At 47.4% G+C, this 20975-nt stretch overlaps 1 long non-coding RNA gene across 1 annotated transcript in view; it reads right to left on the bottom strand.

Moving 5' to 3' along the window:
- Window positions 1-2617: 2617 nt before the first annotated feature.
- The window catches only part of LOC308185554, a 34918-nt gene continuing 16560 nt past the window's right edge, over window positions 2618-20975 (bottom strand). The window contains exons 2-5 of the long non-coding RNA XR_013943464.1: window positions 18886-19822; window positions 18623-18762; window positions 2928-14282; window positions 2618-2739 (exon numbers count right to left, since the gene is read on the bottom strand). This is a non-coding gene — a long non-coding RNA (uncharacterized lncRNA). The remainder of the gene's footprint in view (window positions 2740-2927; window positions 14283-18622; window positions 18763-18885; window positions 19823-20975) is intronic.

Below are 20975 nucleotides of genomic sequence, written 5' to 3'. Positions count from 1 at the left end.
TACTGGCTGAGCAAGCAACGAGAGCTGGGTCAGTGCCACCCAGGTCCATTGCCTTTTGAGACTGGCTGCTCTAGCTGTAGCTGTAACAGCATCTTTAGTTTGTCTGCCATGAACACCTCCAGAGCCAACCCTTTCAGTTTGTGTCCTGCCCCTATTCCTTCCCTTGACTGCTGCCGAAGTGCAGGGACATGACTAACCAGTAGGGAGAGAATCCTCACCCCGTCTTCAGCTGGCTGTGACCAGCAGTGACCACAGCAGATGAAACTGAGATTCTGTGCTGGACCACACCGCGTTCTTCATCTCCAAAGTGTCCTGAGTCCTTCGGAGCAACCGGTGCATCTTCTGTTATGGCATAAATATAGTGCATCCTGACATCATGGTTCAAAAAATGTTGGAGATTCTGCTTCTGCCTGGCTTCATGAAAGGCTTTCACTCAGCCTTTCTCCTGCTCATGGGCACTGAATAAATGCAGAGTTGCCACTTTTACATCAGGTCGGCGCCCCTCTGTCTTGCCATCAAAGAGGGCTCAGCGGCTTCCAGCTGACTCCATGCTAGCTGCATGCAAGGGCTGGAGCAGGAGAGGTCCTCTTTGGGGTATCTCCTCGCTGTGGGGACGAGAACACAAAGAGAAAGCTCTGCAGCAGCTGTGCTTGTGCTGCCATCAGGCACGGGGCAGGCAGTGCCGCGAGCAGGAGCTTCTGCACATCCCGCAGACCCCGGGAGTCGTGCTGCGTGTAGCTGGGTACCATCTGTTCCTGCCTCCCTCCCGACTGCTCATCCCTCTCACATCCATGGGGCTCTTGTTAACACAGCGCTCCGCTGATCGAACCCTGCCGTCATGCTGGCTTCAGCTTTCCTCTCCCTCCTCCTCCTCTGAGGAGTCTTCAGGGGGTTACTCCACCCCTGCTTTAATTAACACTGGGGAGAAAGTGACAACAGCTCTTAGCTGATCGTGGCGGGTAGGAGACCTAATAAACCCCAGGAGAGGAAGAGCGACTGCAGAAATCGGGGTAGTAAAATCCGAAGCCTCTGAAGCAAGGCTGGGCTCTGCAGCCGGTTAGTATTCAGCTGGAACACCGCGCTGTTACAGACAATGCATTAACATCAAAGCCGCTGGGTCAGCGGTTTTAGTTAAGTGATATATTTGGTATTGTGTTTTTATTGTGTGTGTTTTTTACACCGTGTTTTTATTTTTATGTTTTCATGTTCGAGTTTTTTGCAGGAATTTAGTGCTGCCGAATAGCACTCTATCGACAGAGCCGGAGATTGAAGACCTTTGTCTATATCCAGAGAAGGCATCACGTCAGCAGCATGCTGGCACCACGCTGGCTCTCTGCCCTGCTCTCAGGTTCCACCTGTAGAGTTGAGGCAGCAGTACCACCTTGTGCTGGCACAGCCAGCAGGGATGGAGCAGGATACATGTTTTTGGGGACCCGAGCTAGCTTAAGACACTCTGAAGCCCAGGCTTCCCAAAGTCCTCATTCTCCTATACCCCACTGTGCCAGAGGGAGTCAGGCACACCACGCTGGCATCTCAGGGCAGTGGGTGCCACGGATGCTTCATGGAGAGCAGCAAGTTTGTGGCATGCAAGCCAAAACCTCCTCTGATAGCAGGGTTTAGGAAATCCCATCTGCTAGGAAAAAGCGGAGACTTCAGTCCCCCTCCCGTAGGACCAAGATCTGTGCTGGGATCAGGCCTGGCTGGGCGATGAGCAGGTGGCATGATGAAGTCCCCTGTATCCTCCAGCACTGGTCAAGGGCGCAGGGTGAAGCAGGTCACTGGTGCTACTCAGTGTCCCTCCACTCTTGCTCCTCTCCTCCCCCAGCACATCACCTTCCCCCACGCTCATAAAAAGCTGAGCTGACAGCAGAGGAGAGGATTAACCTTTGCCACCTGTGTAGGCTGCAGCGTACAAATACTTCTCTCCAAAGCATCAAGTAGTAAATGAGTCTTCATCTTTGTCAAACACCTTGGAGTCCATTTGCCGTGCCTCCCCGAAGGCAGCACAGCGGGGCAAGGCAGTGTGTGAAATACGGGAGGACCATAAATTTCTCCAGCACTGTATGGGCATTTTACAGCTTGCAGTTTTCACTGAGAAGTGGCTGTAAATAATGGAGGGGGAAATCTGCCACCTGTCTCCAAGGGAGGATTTATTTGGGTGTAAGTGCCATAGATCTTCATGTGTATGCTGCCGCTGTAAATAAGCAAAGTTTAAGCAGTGACCGGAGTCTGTCTCCCTCTCTCTCGTACTCTCTGCTGTTTCACCTGTTTGTTCCCCTCAGTTTCCCTGCTGTTATAGACTACGGCTCGCTCCTGTGGTGGGCATATGCCTGGAGAGCCACTCGAGGAGGAAGGAAGTGGGTTACTGTGATTGATTATACATTTTGCTTTCACATTCAACCCATGCAAAGATTCAAGGGGAAGAGAAGCTGATAGTTAGGATTCAGGACCCGCTGCTGTGTACTCTTCAAATGCTCCTTTGAGTTCTTGGTTCAGTATTTTAATGATGCTGTTATTCTTGTGCAGAAGCATATGGTTTGCTCCAGCCTTTGCTGTGTTGCTGCACGCCGGCCCTGTTTCAAGTCTCTGTGCTCAGGAAGCTGCTGAGAGATCTGGAGGGAAGTTAACTCTTTGAAGACCTCTTGCAAGCATCGAAGCTGCCAGCCCATGGAGGGCGCTGGGGACATCTGAGGGTGCTGGGGACATCTTGCAATGCTAGGCCGGGGCTGTGCAGCTTTGCTTGTGGGGACAGCAAAGGACATAACGGAGTCACTGGCAGTGGACATAGCAAAGCAACATTTGAAGTAACAGCAGGTTTCCACCAGCAACCCACAACCCACCTTGAGTCCCGTGCAACCAAGACCCAAGCAGAATGTGACCTTTTCCTTAGCTATGTCTGGGAGTAGATAAGCAGATGTTGGACATACCTTGCTGAGAGTTCAGGAGGCTGCCCCATCCTGTGCACGCTGCATAGGAGGAGGAGCACACAGCCCTGTCACTAGGAGGTGGTGTCTGTTGCTGGCACTGCTGCAAGAAACCCACTCGCCATACGCTATCAGTCACTGTCAATTCAGAAGCATCCTTCTTCCACGCCTGGCTCCACATGTTCCTCCAGAGACTCCCTGGGCGCCTCTCAAACTCCAGAAGAGGAAATGCTGTTGTACGGCCAGAGTCTCCCAGACGTTCAGGGCCCCATCGGATCCATTTGCAGCTCTTGACAAGCCAGAAACCAGAAATCATGATTGTAAGTATGTCACCCCACTGACGGGGGGTGAGAGGAGATTCTCATCCCCATCCCCATCAGCTTGTCACTGCACACATCTGCAGTAAAAAGGCAAACCCAATTCAAAACAGCTCGTAGTAATCTTTGTGATTCAATATTAAGCTCTGCCCTTCCCTTGCCCTTCAGTATCTTTATAAATTCTACCCTCCCTTCCTGCCCATGCAGCATCTTATAGAAATCAGAAGAGAAACAAAGAGCCGAGGACAACAAGACCTGGCGTCCTGCAACAAAGGGCTCTGCGATTTCTTCTGGAGATCCCCATAGCGCGATTAGCATCTCTTTACAGCAACATCATCTCTCCTTCTTTTGTGTCCCCAGAGGAAGATGAAATTGTCACCAAGCGCCGGAGAATGGAACTTGATGAATAATGAAAAGATGCTCACCCGCGAACTGGATTGAGCTGGTCTCAGACGGGGACTGACGGGCAACTGCTCTTAATTAGAATTTTCATAAGCAGCCAAAGCATGCTGGAGAAGGCTAGAGCGAGAAGAGGGAATACTGGAGGTTAGAGGCAAAAGGGGAGGGCAAGCATACAAGGGTGTTTTTAAGGAGGAAATAGAAATGGCATGGTCTGAGGAGCTGGCACACGTCCTACTCTCTCTGCTGCCACAGCTGCAAAGCAAAAGTGGTCTCAGGCTGATGGACACGGGTGGTGGGACACAGCCCTGCCCCAAGGCTGTCCCTCTGGGCTCACACACCACAGGTTGCCCTAACCAGGAGCTTAGGTAAGGAGCTGTGGCTTTACCCTCTGCTTCCTTAGAGGCAAGGAGCTCTTCTTCATCTTTGCTTCATATTTCCTTCCACACGTCTCCATGAACCAGAAGACACCTTGCAAAGGAGAGGAGAAAATTGCTATTGCTAATTTTCTCCCTCCCTCCTCCCTTCTTTTTTTCAACCAGCAACTGTCAAAAATTTGTTAAAGGAGGTTGATCCTCATATGTGATTTTGTGAAATGCTGTTGTTCTGATGAAATTTGCAGTCAATTTACAGGCTGCTTAGACTCTGCCTTGTCCCTTCCCAGCGACTTCTCACATTGATGTTTCCCATAGTGACTCGTTGTCCTCCGTATAAGCATCCCTGGGCAACTGGAGTGAAAAGACTCAATTAGAGAAGGGTTCCTCTATGGGTCCCCTGAAATTGCAGTGGTTTAAATCGCTGCCCGGCAACGAGGAGCTAAATTACAGTGCTTCAGCACTTGTGGCAATTGCTCATTCTCCATTCATATGCCAACAACTGATGGGTCCAAACAAAGAGAGCTTCACCAATGGAAGGAGAGTGGGAGATGCGTAGGAGAGCCACAGACTTCCTTGGTAACAGCTTCCAGCCCTCTCACCACAAGGAGCAGTTGTGTAACCCTAACTACACCATGCTCGGAGTCTGTTAGAGCTGAATTTGGGCAGGTCCATCTCTGGCCCCAGAAGGAGAGGCAGTTTTATGGTTTTTGGCCATCTCTCATGGGTGAGGAGATACAGATCCAGAAGTCTACAGGGTCCATCTGGAGTCCCCCCCATGAAGGTGATCCTCCTGGTGGAACAACCTAGACTCAACATCTCAAAGCTGTTGGTCTATCAGTTCCGCAGTCACCTTCTCTCTGGTCTCCATGACCTCAAATTCATTTTCTGTACATATCTGGGGCCTATAAATTCATTCTGTGTGTCTTAAGTTGTTGTGGGCTGGGGCTTTTTGGTACTGTTGTGTTTAAATCCACGATGCTTCCTCAGTGTGAGCAGTTTTGGAAAGGATTTGAAGGGCAAAAATAGTAAGCAAAACACTAGAACTGCAGCTGCGTGAAGAATGACCAAATAGGCTAAGACTACAATCTGGCAAAGCAAACTGTGAGAACTGTCTGCAAAACTGTGAGTGGGAAGCAAGGTATGGAGAGGAGTTAGTCATTTGCTGTGCCTTACAATGGAAGAATTAGGAGGCATCAAATGAAAAGTGTAGGTGGCAGATTGGAAATAAATTAAGGTAGATTTCTTTAAACAACACATAATTTGCCCGTGGAACTCCTTAATGCATGATATTGTTGATACAAAACATTTACATGGGTTCAAGAATAAATGTCATGAAAGGTGCGTGGGGAAAATTTGTTGTGGTTGTTAGCTACAAGGATGCTGGCATTGGTTTGGGGTGTCTGCAGAGTTTTATTCTTTTCATCATCTTCCTTAGACTTCATTGTTGGCCACGGTCTGAGCTGGAAATGACATCAACACATCCCTGTGCAGATGTCAGCTTGTGCTCAGTGCTGAGCGGTGCTAGATCCTGGTGGGAACTAGCAGGTAAAAAGATGGGCTGGGGCAGAGCAGGAAGCCAGCTGCTGGTTTGGGGACATGAACCAGAGCCTCTGATAAGAGGGATGGTAAGAGGCTCTGATAAGAGCCTCCCTGATAAGAGGGATGTTGAGAAACTGGCAGAGAGGAGTTTGGTACAGAAACACAAGACAGTCCTTTCCATCACCAAGTTACCCCTGGTGGGACAGGGGTAGGATTTCCTGCACAAAGCTGGGTGACCCCTCCTCAAACCAGCAGGCACAACCTGCAATATGCTCCATTTGAAGGTGCCCCCTTTGAGCCCTCCGCTTGGTGACATTTCATCACATCCTCATTTCTCAACTTCTCCTGTCTGGACAGGACACCCCATGCTGTCACAGCACCGACAGGGAGGTGAGAGCTGGCTTTTCAACTTCTGTTTTCAACTCTTTAAAATATCTTGAAAAGTGCTCAAATACATTTTTCCAGCAACAGTTTATTTGCTTTTGCTCATAAAGCCATATTTATCTACAAAAAGAAGTCAAACCTCCCAAGTGCTTGAAACACAAGAACATGGGGCTGGCAGGGACTTCCAGACTTGCCAAATCCAATCCCTGCTGTTACAGCAACACATCACAACGCCCTTTTGGAGCTAGAGTCCGTGCTCTCTTAAAAGCTATTTGGATTTCTGCCCCCCTGGCTCCTGCTGGGCGGCTGCTCCAAACCTGATTTCTCTAATGGTTTGAAGCCCTCAACTAATTTCCAACCTAGTTTATTCATGGCCAGTTTATATCCATTTGTTCTCATGCCAGCACTGTCCTTTGGCTGAAATAGCTCTCCTCACTCCATGGTGCTTACTCCCCGGATGTATTTATAGAAAACCATCCCCAGCCTTTGTTAATACACCAGTTGTTTCTGCCTGAATTTGTGCGGAAGATATTGTCTCACAAACTTTCCCCATGCTTCAAATCCCCTGGTCATCATGCCACTGCAAGCTCACCCTCAGCATCTTCCCACCCTGGGTGGAAAGGACGATGGAGTTTGCAAGAGATCGTGTTTTCCCTGGGAGTAGGAGTTTTAGTGTGGTCCTAAGAGAAATCCCATACCCCTCCTGGGCCTGTCCCCCTTCTGGCATGTTCCTGGAAGAAGAAACAGTCTCTGAGTGAGCGTCTTTTATAAAACCTTACACCAAAAGAGCTCCAAGATCAGCTGCAGCTTATGGCAACGGCAATGGTATGAGAAGCAGTGGAAGGGGGAATTAAAAAATATTTGAAAATATGCAAATCTGCTCATTAAATAATTCACATGAATTGTCACACATGAAGGTGGAAAAAAATCTTGGCAGCTGTGTATACCCTTTCTCCATCAAAGCCACTCTGCACCAGCAGCTGCCGTCTTCTTTCATCCTCAGGTCTTTCTTTTTCCGCTCTCCACATTTGAACCTTCCTTTTCCACTCCATCACCTGATACTGGGACTTCCAGAGTGCCATCATCAGCAGCCAACATCTTCCCCCTACTCCTCTCCTTTATGTTTTGGATCATTCCCTACGTTTTTTCCATCCTCGGTGGGCCCTGTCTCAGGATCACCAGGAAATGAGATTCCCATGCAACTTGGCTTTTCTGCATCAGCAAGGAAAAAGCAAAAACCCCATGTTCTGAGGGTTATTTTGCAGCACTCTGCCCTTACTGGGTGAAGTGCCTGGTATAAACGTGCCTGGACAAACACCATCTCTGGCTGCAGCTGATGGGAAGGCTCCTGCAGGTTGCAGCTAAGGCTCACCCTGCACCTACCCTGTGGCATTCCCAGCACTGCCAGGACCGTGTCAGGATGGAGGGGCAGGGCACGTGCAAAAGCAAAAGCTTCACACTTCCCTTGAAAAAAAGAATTCCTCCAGCAAGAACTAAGAGTTGGGACTATAGGTCTTGAATCCCATCTTACTGCAGAGGAGCTCAGGGAAACTTGAAAGCAAACAAAGCACCAGCAAATATTGATTTTGGAAGCAAAGAGTTTAAGGGGAAAAGGGGTGTGAGAAGGCACTGGGTTCTCATTTCTGGATGATGGACATTTGACATCAATTCTCCTAAGCCACCCCACACAAATGCTTTATACTTATTGTCAAGTCAATAAATCCCAACTCAGTGCTGGACCACCCCAACAAGGACACACTTGGTTTAACACATACGTATTATTTCCATCTCTCCTGCTTCAGCAAGGGTTTTACCAAGTTTCCTGTTATTAGTTAGAGAACTTCTCTGTAATGAGGTGATCCTTTCTGTCTCGATCCTTTACCCTGGAGTGGTTTCCTACCAGGAGCATATCCTTGCAATGCCAGCACAGATCATAGGACTCCAACAGAACAGGAGCCTGGCCCACAGCTACTTTCCCATGCAGTATACGTTTTTAAGGTAGTAAAAAAAAAAAGAAAAAAAAAAGGAAAAAAAAAGAAAACAAACAAAATGTCTATTCCAGATTGGGCTAAAGCAGGAATAATAATCCTTCAAGACTGGTTTGGCACAGTCAAAGTATTTCACTCCTGTCCTTGCAGACTGTTCTGCTCTTGCCTCAAACATTTCTGTTACCCTGGGGTTGCATTTCTAAGTGAGCATTGAAAGAAGTCAGAGACCCGTAGTTTTACAATTCCAAAAGGTATTGGGAACGATTACCTTCTGAGTTGGGAAATCCATCAGACCCATCCATTTCCCAAGGCCAGTTTTCATTTTGAGAAATCAGAATTTATTTATTTATTGGACGGAAGAAAAAATCCTAAGATTTCCTGAACATCTCCACACCGATCCCCTTGAGCCAGCAGATTTCACAGTGCTGTTTCCTTGTCTTCTGGCAGTGAAAGGCAACCCTGGGTAATGAAATGGATAAGCAAAGTAAGAGACAGCTCTGGGATCTGATATCCCTTGTCTGGGCCACTCCAAACACACCAGATTTGTTTCTGTATGAGACCCAGTATAACCAGGCTATTCCTCTGCTGGCACCTGGCTCTGACAATATGTCATTTTCATACTCCAATCACCAAGGCATTGTTAACCTCATGGGGAATTGAGATAGATCTCTGTTTAGTAGATCTTCCTTCATTCTCAGCAGGTATTTTCCTATCTGCCCTTTTACCTGTCAGTTATGATGGCAGAGCCCAAAGTGAAGGGACTCAGGCACTTTTCTTTTCCTTTTTCTGGTGCCGTTTATAATTTTTACTGAGAAGAGGAAGACATGCTCCATAAATCAGCCTGCAAGTTAGAGAGTCACACTGCGGAGTATGCAGCGGGATGAGGCGCCAGCTGCTCTTTGCAGATGATAAAGCTGTAAATATAACACTGTTTTAAGGAGGCAGCCTGCTAGGTGGTGACACCGCCTGCCTTTGCAGCTCTTGCAGGTATTTCACAAGAGGTTCTCCAAATTGCTCGAACAGCCCTGCCGGGACAAGCCCATCACCTGCTTGGGTATGCAGGGTCTTGAAGTGCGCTCAGACCTTCCCGAAGGTCGGAGCAATCAGACATCGTGTCTGGATTCACTCAATATGCAGCAGGGAGCAGGAGGGGGCTCAGCTCCTCTCCTGTAGGACCTTGAGTTGTCTGTTGTAAGGCCGCATGCAAATCACTGCCCAAGGATGTGTTTGTCATATAATTAATATTAGCTCCCACCCCGGAGCACGCTTCTGTCAACACGGAATAAATATTCCCCATCAGACACAGGGCTAGGGAGATCAGGACTTCAAGCACCGGGATAGCAGTGTGCTAGCCACCACGGAAAGCATCCTCTTGTGCTTCAAGGCAACAAATAAGCCAGGAAATTGCTCATTTTTAGTTAAAAAAAAACTTTTTTTAATGATTTAACCCAATTTTTCTCTTGGAAGTGGTCTCTCCCTTCCCAAGGTGGTGGTTGAAAGTCTGTCACTTGGAGATCTCTTCACACTTATGGACAGGCAGGGGAACAGAGAGGCCGAGAGCAGGTCTGGCTCGGTACCCAAACAGGAGCACAGCAGTCTGGCATCGCAGTGGGAGACAGATCTGATTTTTTTTTTTTTTTTCATGGGGAGGCGGATAAATAGTTTATTCATTGGAAAACATACGTGGGGAGAAGGGGTAATGATCTTTCAGATGAAACTTGGCAAGTGTTTCCAAGCTAGAGCAGGGATGTTTAATCACATTTGCTTGCAGAGAAGACTGAACGTTGGGTTTCAGCAAAATTTCGAAATGAAATGTCTCCATTTTTTTTTTCAGCAGTGCTTTTGTGTTTCTCAGCCTGACGATGTGCCGAAGGGGCTTAGCGAGGGATCTCAATAGCTGGTTGAAACGCTCTGGCACAGCCTTCCCTCGCAGCGTCTCGGATTCAGCACTTTCTGATCAGGAGAAATACTGACTGAGCCAGAGCCCTGCAGATTTTGCTCTGCCCAGCACGTTTCCACCTGCACAACGTGGGACACATCCCCTGCCTGAACCCAGAACCCCCAGTTTTAAAACCAAAGAGACATTTGCTGGCCCTGCAGGGATGAGAGGAGCTGTGGATAAGTGCAAGAGGCTGCCCCAGGAGCTGGGGCTGGTGTTTGCCAGGCAGGATTTGCTCCATGGGGAGCATGGCTCCAGCTGGAGTGGGGACCTCCCTGTCCCCAGCTTGCCCCTCTTCTAAGACTTCGGTTGTAATTGTGCAGCAGGGCCCCCAGGCATGGGAGCACAATTTTTCTGATGACAGCAAACACAGAATATTTTGGTGTTGCTCAAACAGAGGCTGCCAAGGTAGCAAAGACAAGCAAGGTCTCATTAAAAAAAAAATACCTAAGAAAAATAAAATATAACAAAACCCCAGAAAAAGAAAGAAAGAACAAAAAGAGATTATGCAAATACTTCAGAGAAGATGAAAAATTAAGCAAATTGAGCATTCCAAAATAGGAAATAGTTTGGTCTTCCCAGTCTCTTTTTTTTTTTTTTATCTTCCCTTGCCTGCATGGGATCTGAAATTACATTTTACCACCTGCCTTGCTGAATTGTCCTTGTTCACTCACCTGCCATGTCCACCCTTCCAGGGGACACCAGCTCCCCGCCTCTGTTCACTCACTTTCCGTGCCTGGGGCTGCTGTGTCTCTCATCACTTCGGAGTGCTCAGACCAGTTCCAAACCAAAAAAAAAAAACAAACACAGGAAAGTGGGAAGGGGAAAAGTGAGAACTCTCTGGGATATTGCAGCACGCACTAGGTAGAGGAAATAAATCCTGCTGATGTTCCTGAGAACAGCAAGGTGGTGCCTTGCGAGCAGCAGGAGGGTCATCCCACCGAAATGCAGGACCCCTGGGTGTTGGTGTATCACTGACAGCACTGAGCTTACAAAGGCTGGGGAGGAGGAAGGACGACTGCGTGCTCCCATTTTGCAGAAGGGAGATGGAGTCCCAGGTGGAAGTGAAATGTCAAACAGTGGCGCACAGTTCGTAGCCTGCTAAACCCTCCATTGCCCTCTCCGAGCAGTAATTTTGGCTTAAGCACTTCTGCTACAGGACAGCTTTCAGAGCATGGACTGTCTGCACCAGCAGGTAGGAGGAAGCAGCTGTTTAGCTCTTGGCTGAGGTTTTAACCCCCGTGCTTGCAGCTGAGCAGCCACTTCTGGCTGCACTGCTGTGCTCCCTGTGGCTCAGCTGGCACAGGGAGCCCCGGCCAGGCATGGCACTGCCCCATGCTGAGCATGATAAAATGCACACAGGAGAGCTGTGAGCAGCAGGAACAAGAACACAGCATCCTTGCATCTTTGGCCAAAAAGCTCACCTACATCTGTCTCTTAGTAATGCTTTTGGCAATGGAAAAAGGTGTTTAAACTAGGCGACCTTCAACACCTCTTGGCGGTCCCTGTTGAATTTAGACTGCCGGTATAAAGCTTTGTTCCTTGCCTTTAGCATCACTTCCCAGTCTTGCTGCAGATCATTCTGCTGAGCTTTGCCTCCTGGCACTCCTTTGCCTCTACTCTTCACACATGTCTCCAGGGGTTCTCTCCAGTCTCCAGCTCGGCAGCCCAGCATGGGCTTCCCATCATCAGCCCCTGCCCCTGCAATGAGACAGTTTTGGCAACTGCTGTATTTAAGTCCGAGAGGATTTGTCTGAGAGAGCCGCTGCAAATAAAACACCCATTGTGTCCCAGCTCTCTTACACGAAGGGGGAATAAAAGCAGAGGGAGAAGTAAATTTATGCTGAAGATGAGGGAAGAGTGCTCTCAGGGAGAGATGTGTTTGGCTGTCGAATGCTCTCCATAGGAAAGTGCCAGAGGAGCCACTGCCTAAGCGATTTAAGGTCAGGCTAGGCAGATCAAGGTGGTTTTTCATGGAAAATGATGGAAATGATGGGAAAGCATCTCCTCGTTGTGATGCCTAACGATGAACCCATACAGGGAACTGACCAAAAGAAGGCTGCCTGGATAGGTGTATGCACAGAAATACAGAAACACACTTGGGCAACTATACATAAACCAGATCAGCCCCCTTACCAGTCCATCATTTGGCCTCACAACCAGCTGTGCAAACACATCTGGGGAAATGTTGCAGGGATGGGAGAAAGGACCACTGGAGGCAGAGAGTGGGTGAGAGATGTGTTCCCCCGTACGGCTGCGAGAGAAATGTTCGCAGCCTGCAGCCTGGCGCACTCCATGTACATCCCGGGGACTTTTGGGCTGCTAGGTGCTTTGTTTCCTTAAAGCCGCTGGCGACTGCAGGCTCGTGAAAAAATTTAACCCATTTGTTTTATTTATAGCCCCTGTGATTTCATGGCTGAGCTGGAAAGTGAGAACCACGCAGACTGAAAGGCCAGTTCCCTCCGCAAAGATGGGCTTCAGGGATGGGTAAGCAGGGGAAAGAAGGGAGGCTGCAGAAAACCCTCCGTGTTACATCTCCCTTTGAGCACCAGCAAACGTAATCATTTAAATGCAGCCTTGGTGCCTACCTCATGCCTACCTCAGCTGCAGAGGCTCAGTTTGACTCTGTTAAAAGCTTCATTGGCCTTTGCTGTTTTACACTGGTTTTCAGACCCCTCTGCTGGTGTTCACAGGAGACCAGGCCTCTAAAAGTGTGTGAAAACCCAGCTGCCGACCAGCCAGGCGAGGCAGCAGGGGGAAGTTTACAACTTGCAAATTCTTCAGGTACAGAGTGCTTCTGCATCTGTTTTATGTCAGCCCACACAGACCTGCAGGCCCCCAAAAAGCATCGCAGAACCCTGCTTCAGAGGCAGCCTAGAGAGGCAGGGGGAATAACACAGCGGCTGGGGGCTGAATTAAATGCAGCACTAAAGGAGAGGCACGCTGGGGCAGGGATGGAGCATCCCACACACAGCAGGGCCAGGGCAGTGCTGGTAGGTTTTGCTCTGAAGCTGGTGGCTACATCCTTGCCATCCTTTGTGCCACAGCAAGCTAAGGAAAGTCTCCTGCTTCCATCCTCCCAGCTGAAGCTCCTGCACACTGTGCCAGAGTTTGCTTTAGGCTCTTGAATACATACAGCCTTGCCTTAAGATGCTCACATCGCTAAATAATCTAGCTAGCAGCAGTAGCATGCAAAAGCAGTGGTGATGCAGCAGTGATAGCAGCTCGGGATTTTCAAGAAGGAGGTCTGGGCTGTGTTACCGCTGCAGAGCGGGGAATAAATACATTCTGCTACTGCAGCATCTCCCCAGGAGGTAAAAGCTATATATGGTGGCCAAGAGTATCTGCTGAGCTCTGGACTGCAGGGAGAGGGACGGCTGCACTGGCTCATGCAGCAGGACAGAAGGATGTCTGCAGACAGCCCAGTGGCACTGACATGGAGCAGGCTCCTTGCTGCAGTGCACACATGGAGCAGCAGCAGCACGCACCAAGCTGCCCCTTCCCATCGCAGGCTCCATGCAAACCTTCAGTGCTGCTCTCCCAGGCTAGGGAAGACAAAACCGTGCTGCTGGCTTCGGTGGAAAAACAGGAAAGAATACCCCAGCACAAGGAATGAGTGGGATGGGGGTGTTACAGGAGGCTTTGCCCCATAGTTAAAAGCAGAGCAGTGAAGATCAGAAATCACAGCGCTGCCTCCAGGGCTGGGCTGATCCTGGTCTCCCTGATTCTGGATCTGTTGGGAGCAAGCAAAGCTGTGTGAGGGCCTCTCAGCACCCACAGGAGGCAGGGCATCTTGCTTCATGCGTGGTGGAGGACAGGAGGAAAGAGTGGGGAAGGGCAGCCCAGAGCGTGTGGTCTTTGTCCGGAGTCCTCCCGCAGCACATCCCCAAGCTCCACACTGCCATCGCTGCCCTTAGCCTCCTGCCAGAGTTATCTCACACCATGCCCACCCAGCCAGCCCCATGGGTGAGGCTGGCAGGTCCAGGGGAAGTGCTTATCCCACCTAGGGAGATGCTGAGAGCCTCTGGTGAGGCAGGGAATAAACTCACATCCACCCCTGTGCTCCTTCCTTCATTGAAAGAGTTCCTAAGGGCAGAGGTGGGATTTACAGCATCTTCTACAAGGTAGTTTCTTCCTGGGGGTAATTCTTGGCTACTTCTTTTGGCCTTGTTTTTGCACAACACAGCAAGGACATTTCTGCCATCCCTCTTCAGAGTCTCTCTTGGTCTCCTCCTGCACCCCAGAGGAGGTGTCTCGTTTCACTCCATGCACACGGATTTCCTCAGCATGTTTCCCATTGGGAGCTCCTTGGGAAAGCAGCCCAGGTACGCCCAGGCTCCATTGTATCACCTCGCCAGCTCCCCTCCCAGGTTACACCACCATATGGGCAGACATCACTGGGTTTCTTTGCCAGCCTGGGAAGCAAACACAAAAGGCAAAGACAGAATATATTACAAATTCAAGCCCCTGGGAAGGGTTGTTTGTTTCTTTTTTTTTTTTTTTTTCACCACAGAATCCACCCACTTCTATGATTTTCAGTTTACTGTGCAATGCTGATCAGATATAAAAATACAAATACATTCTTACGTTCAGGGATCAGAAGAACTCGAGACTGCCAGAACAATTTTTATTAAGTCAGATCAAAGCCCAGATACCTCAGCTTTCTCACAAAAGTGTATGCACAGGGAAGACGTAATATCAGGGCAGGCAGGTATGATGTTTCTCCCCTGCACTCTTCCCACTCTAATATTAGAGACTTAGGGGCTTGATCCTTGGTGGATCTCACTTTCATGAACTCGTTCAGTCTTTCTTTGCACCCAGGTAGACTTTTAGCAGCCACAGCATCCGCTGACAAGAGCTCCCCAGCTAAATGAAGGCCCATCACCTCTGATTTGTTTTGAATCTGCTCCGTGCCAGCTTCAATTAATGCCCCACAGCTCTTGAGCTGTAAGAGCTCTGCAGATAGAGCCCATCTCCCAGTATTTTCTCCTATAGCCTCCTGTAAGTTCTGTCATTTCTGCTCTGTACAGAGCCTAGCACATTAGTGACCTCGGGCCATTCCCGTAATACAACAACCAAAGCAAAATTCTCTGCCTTTGTTCCTGTTCGCTGCAATAGACCCCATCTCTGCTGCTCATTGTTTTAAGACTCTTTTCTATTAATAGCAGAAACAGACATGCCATTTCAATAATTCTATTCAAATTAATGCCTTTCATTATACTCCAAACACAACATCAAAGGCTTAGATTGCACCCTGGCCCTTTGTGAGACAGAGAGTTCTGGTATAAAGATTTCCATCAGAATAGACGTTTGATGGGAGAAAGCTTTTTTGTCCATCAGGAAAGATAAGTTTCTTAATGGGATTAGAGTCTTTGGTGCTTGTGGATGAGTGACTGCAGCAGCCTAGGAGGTCCTTTCCAGTGGCAAATTTCATCCCACGATTTACTGTGAAGGAAACATTTAATTGTTGGACATGTTTTATTCTCACTCTGTCCTCTTCTGTGAGAGAAAGATCTCCTCTCCTGGCAGCACCGGGTGCTGATGTTGGCTGCCGTGGCCACAGATCTGCCTCTTGCAGGGAGCCGCTGCTGGGGGATGATTTGCACGGTCCCTTTGCTCCTTGGGTTAGGCACAGAGAGGCAGGGCTGGCTCAGTAGCTGTATGTACATCTCCTCCTGCAGCACCTACGGCTGGGAGGATGCCCACATTGGGCTCAGCTCTGGGAGCATCCAGATGCATAGCTCATTCTGCAGAGAGTCCAAAATGTGCACAGTGGGATCCCCACAGCATGGCCAAGGCTGGATCTTATCCCTTTGTAGCAGCACACTGCGTGTCCCTCGCCCTCCCAGACCCCATGCTCCAAGTGCACCCATCACACCAACCTCCCTGAGGGCTATAGGACAAGTGGGATGTGCTCCATCACCAGCCAGGACTGGTCCCTGGGTTTATGCCTCTTTATGCATGTTTTTGTTGTGCAAATTAGCACTAGATGTCCTTGGAGGCAGGAGAAGAAACTACATCTCAGTTCATTGCCAGAATGGGCTCACACATGATATGTATGGTATGCAGTAAACTGATTTTCCTGCTTTGTTGTTTTCTCCTCATCAGGAACCTTTGATTGGGTTACTCTTCCCCTTTTGGTCTATAAAGGCTCTTAATGAAGCTCTATTACTGAACTAAACAGAAACATTTACTCTTTAAAGGACTTCATTACACAATTGTAGCTAAGCAGAACCTGCTGAAATGCCTCTGCATGTTCCCACTTACAAAGTCTTGGCTGTGTTTGGAAAAGCAAAGGGGCCATGCAATCTCCCATTCTGGCACCCTGGTTACTGTCACCCAGGAGATGATCCCTCAGTCCACATCACCCATTTCCACCCTGCTTTGGATCCTTGTGGGATTGCTTACGGTGTCTCAGGCAGATCAGTATGTGAGCAGGGAAATGTGTCCCTGGGAAAGAAGCTACTGCTTCCTTCATTTTTCATTCCAGCGGTTAATCAGTCTCACAGTGAAACACGTGTGCTTTCCTTCTGAATTGAATTTTGCTTCCCTTTAAAGTCTACTTGCCGCTTCTGGCTGGTACCATCCGCTAGATGAAAGAGAAGGTATTTATTCCTCATGAAAGTGTTTACACAGTTCATTTCCCCATCTCTCCATCTCTTTTTCGATCACCTTCATCTGACCAGGCTCTTTTTTCTCCCAGCCCTCCAGCCTTGCTGTTCAAAACCTTTCCAAAAAGCACTTACTGGGTCCAGCTTCACACCGGGACCACCCTGGGAACCCCACTCACAGTCAGGGGTTTCATCCTGCAGCCTCCTACAACTTTGCCAGAAACCAAAGTAGTGAGTAGGAAATTTTTTATCCTTTCCTCATCTGAGGAACATTCATGAAAGCAAAGCTCGGTTAAAAGCTTACTGAAATAATGGAAAGATTCCTCCCGGTTTACATGGCCTTGAACATGGCCGTAATAGGAGGATCCTGTAGAAGCTGGCCTTTCTATTTTCTTGTTTTCCTTAACTTGAAATGAAGATGTTTTTTATCTGTTTTCTGGTCCATTTATTTTATTTTTTTTTCTCTAAAAGTCTTCCCATGGATCACCAAGAAACATTCCAGCAAACAGATAAGTCAAAGTTTAGTATTGTCTTTTAAAGAACAGATACTGTCCCTCGTTCCCAAACGGCGAATTCTCTGCTGTGCCGTTATCTCATACAGTAGTATGTGTGGAGGGCTTTATATCTAGTCTCACAGAGGTAATGCAATGTTTGTAGCCCTGGGAATCCAATTAAATAATCCAACACAACCAACAGCAGCCAGGAGAGCAAAGACCCACCCCACAAATTTCTGCACCGGTCACATAACATCTGTGTGCACCAGAGCACATCCCCAGTCTTGACTTAAAGATGAGTGAGGGACCCCTAAAAAAGCCCCCTTGATCATCCCCTTAGTTTTTGTGCTTTTTTTCCCAGTGTGACTGTATTTCTGTTTTTTACCACTGGATATTTATCTGCCTTTTCCCAACAGATCAAAGCACCATTTATTTCCCCAGACCTCTTTTCAATGCCCAGACCCATAGGCCATGACCAAATTGCCTCTTAATCTTCTCCTGGATAAATAACATAAGTGAATTTCTCACTAGAAGACAACCTTCCCCAAAATCAAGTCATTATAACGGCAATTTTCTCACCCTCTTCTAATTAATTAAAGCTCCTTTTTGAAAGTGGAAACCCAGAATTGAACACAATATTAAGTGAGAAGATAACAGCAATCTCCTAGTTCCTGCCTACCGTCTTGTTGCTGAAAGATTTGAAGATACCATTTATTCCCTTCCTTATAGCAGTGCAAAGACTCACTCAGTGAACTGAATATCTGTTATGAACCTTCAGTCATTTCAAGAGTCACTGCTTTCTGAGATATAGTTCCCTGCCTTCATTTTAAGGTTTGCTGGCCTGGATGTGAAATTCCTCAATAGAGCTTGCAATAGAAGAGGGCTTATTAATGGGAGCAGCAGTGATGCCCGAGGAAAGAGCATTTCATTGTGTGAAATTAATGTTACATCCTGACTATGGTGTAAGCCAGCTCCAAGCTGATGCAAATGAAAATTATTAAATACTTCTCAATGGACCTGTCCAACTGACACTCATTTTAGGTCTCAGAGCTGTCACTCAGGAAGATGACCTGGATATTGTGCATTCATTTATGCCAAGGCAGCGTGTTATTAGTGTCACTTGATACTGGGAGATGAGAGCAAACTGTTGCTGGCTTGCTCTTCCTACATTTATCTTGAACTGGTGGTTCACAGCCCTCTAGATTGATGGATCCTTCTCACATGTCAAGGTTGCTTATCATCAGACCTACAACTGGGAACATGAAAGGTAGGATTCATCTCCTCCCACTTTAGTTAGGTGTCTGGTCTGAACAAACCCTTTGGGCTTCTCTAATATCAGTGGAGAAAAGTGGGTGAGGTGACACACAGATCAGACACATCTATGAGGACGGGATGAACTGCTCTTCAGGATTTTTTGAGGGTTGTTAGATGACTGCCTTAGCTCAGACACATAGCTTTTACCTGCCTGAAGCTGAATAACGTTTTACCCCACTCTTCATGTTAATTTGATAACACAGTTAAACTGGTGGCCTGGATCCCCTGGCTTTGAACCATCCTAGCCCAGTTTTCCCAGTTCGGTTTGCTGTAGCCTTATTCTACGTCCCCAGACTTATGTCATGCCTGATCAGTAGCACAAAGCTCACACTGTACCTCCAGCTACTTCCTTCTGAGCCCATGAAGGAGATCCAGGTCTGTGCTTTTCCAGCAACCTGAGCCCACGGAGCCTTATGAGTTAAAGTAGATTCCGACCAGCAGCAGACGCTGCACCTCGCTCTTGCTGTCATCAGCATCTGGCAGAGAGAAAACGCCTTAAACTAGACTCTGGAACAATTAATTGCTGAAACCTTAGTGACAGAATAATAATTATTATAATTGCAATAATTGCAATAATAGATGGTAACAGTTCCTCTTACCATGCCCCCGAGGAACTTGCATTGCAGGCCGATTCTGCGGGCGCCCTATAAAGACACAACGAGGAGAGTTTCCCAGAAACCAGAGGCACCAGAAGCAAGTCCCCTTCTTGTTCTTACTCTTCGCATCCATTGTTGGCCACTGCCAGAGATGTGTTGCAGGAGTAAGAGGATCTTTGGTTTACCTCAACATGGCCGGTGGTGTTCATAGAAAAGCCTGCTTTCCTCATGCAAGACATGAAACACTAAAATGGGGCAGACATATGGGGGATGTGCATGAAACCAACAAGGCCACTTTCAGACAGTGGTCTTAGGGCACAGACAGCCATGGTTTGTCAGGATTTGGGCTGAGCAATATGGTAAAGGGAACTCACAACCCCATGCAGGGTGGCTGGTTTGGAAAAATCTTGGCTGGGGGCATGTTAGGATTGAGAGAAGACAGCTGATGGGAATCCACTCTTGGATCGCTGTGGGATCACCTTGGAAATGGAACATTTCCATGTTTGTGCAGTCAAGGCAAGAGCTGTGGGGAAAGGAGCCTTAGCTGATGGGCATCACTACAGTAGTCAGTGCTACCTCTGTGTTCCCAAAGGTGGAGCAGAAAGGAAAAGGACATGGTGGTTATTCTTCTTTTATGTCTATTTTCAACCTAAAAAAACTTTTCTGCTGTGTGGATGTTAACATGCATGTCTTAGAAGCACGGTGGAGAAAGGGCTGTGGAGATTCAGGGAATTTAAGTCAGACAGTGCAATTATGGTAATTGGTTTTGACCTCCTGCAGGATCTGATCCGTGGAATTACAGCAGTCCCGCATGGCACTCACAACTGGGCACTGACGTGGGATGTGCACTTCAGAAACCATCCAGTCTTGACTTCAGGACCTCAAGTGATGAATAATCTTTTCCATTCTTGTAAATTGCTGCAGTGGTTAATTGCTCTGCCTATTAAAAAAAAAAAAAAAAAAAAAGCTGCACCTTATTTCCACCTTTAATTTTTCCAGCTTCAGCTTCCAGCCATTGGACCTCATTTTGCTTTGTCTGGTCAATTAAAGAGCACTGTAATATCAAATACCATCATCCTGTATAGATACCTACAGGTCAAATTGCTTTTTACCCTTCACTCTGGTAAGCTAAATAGAATAACTTCCTTCACACTCATTTTGGAGAGGTTTTTTTTTTTTCCAGGCCTCCAATCATTTTTACTGCTCTTTTGTTCACATACTCAGTTTTTAACATCCTTCTAAAAGCTGAAATCCAGACTTTGAGATAATGTTCAAATAAGGGTCTTGCCAATATCTTACACACCAAGCAATTACAACGCCTTGTTTCAATTCTAACTGCAACTCGATCCCATGACAGCAAATGAAAAGATCAGCTGGTTTTCAAAATAATAATACATTTTTCCCTTATTCTTTAATTTATTTTATATTTGTTTTCAAATCTGTGATATTGAAAAAAGTTTAGTTTTTTTTTTTTCCTTTTTTTTTTATGATTGCCTAAAGGATCCCAGGATGAAGCCTAACAAAAACATGAACATAACACAGAAACTTAAAAAGGAAACAAAAACAGCTAACTGAAGATATAGAGAACTAATCAAAACCTGAAAATAATGAAAGAAAGTAATTTTCTTCTTCTCAATACACTTCCCATGATGAAGATTCAGGTTAATGAAAGTGAGAAACATCATCTGGACTCTACAGTTTTGCCCATTTTATAAAATCCTTCTCTGTGTTTTTACACCATGTTCTAGGGTCCTTTAGGTTTGATGGGATGCTGAGGGATTCAGCACTGGGTGAGGACAACAGAGCATCCCAGTCCTGCAGAAATCTGCTCAGGTCTGAAAGGATGGTGCACGGGGAAGAGCATGAACACGGCAGACCCAGAAAACTGAGATCCCTGAGCCTGTCAAAACCTGGGAAAGAGTTAATACAGCAAATGGGATAAAGGGCACTTCTGGACATAATTTACTTGGATTTTTCTAAAGGCTTTTTGATGGAGTCCCTCACAGGAGACTCTTAAGGAAAATAAATATCCACAGGGTAAGGGGCAGCATCCTGTTGTGGGTCAAAAACTGCTCAAGTGACAGGATACAAAG

This window comes from Anser brachyrhynchus (genome assembly GCF_964034855.1).
Source record: "Anser brachyrhynchus genome assembly, chromosome: Z".
Lineage (NCBI taxonomy): Eukaryota > Metazoa > Chordata > Aves > Anseriformes > Anatidae > Anser > Anser brachyrhynchus.
This window is presented reverse-complemented; position numbering and strand designations above follow the sequence as displayed.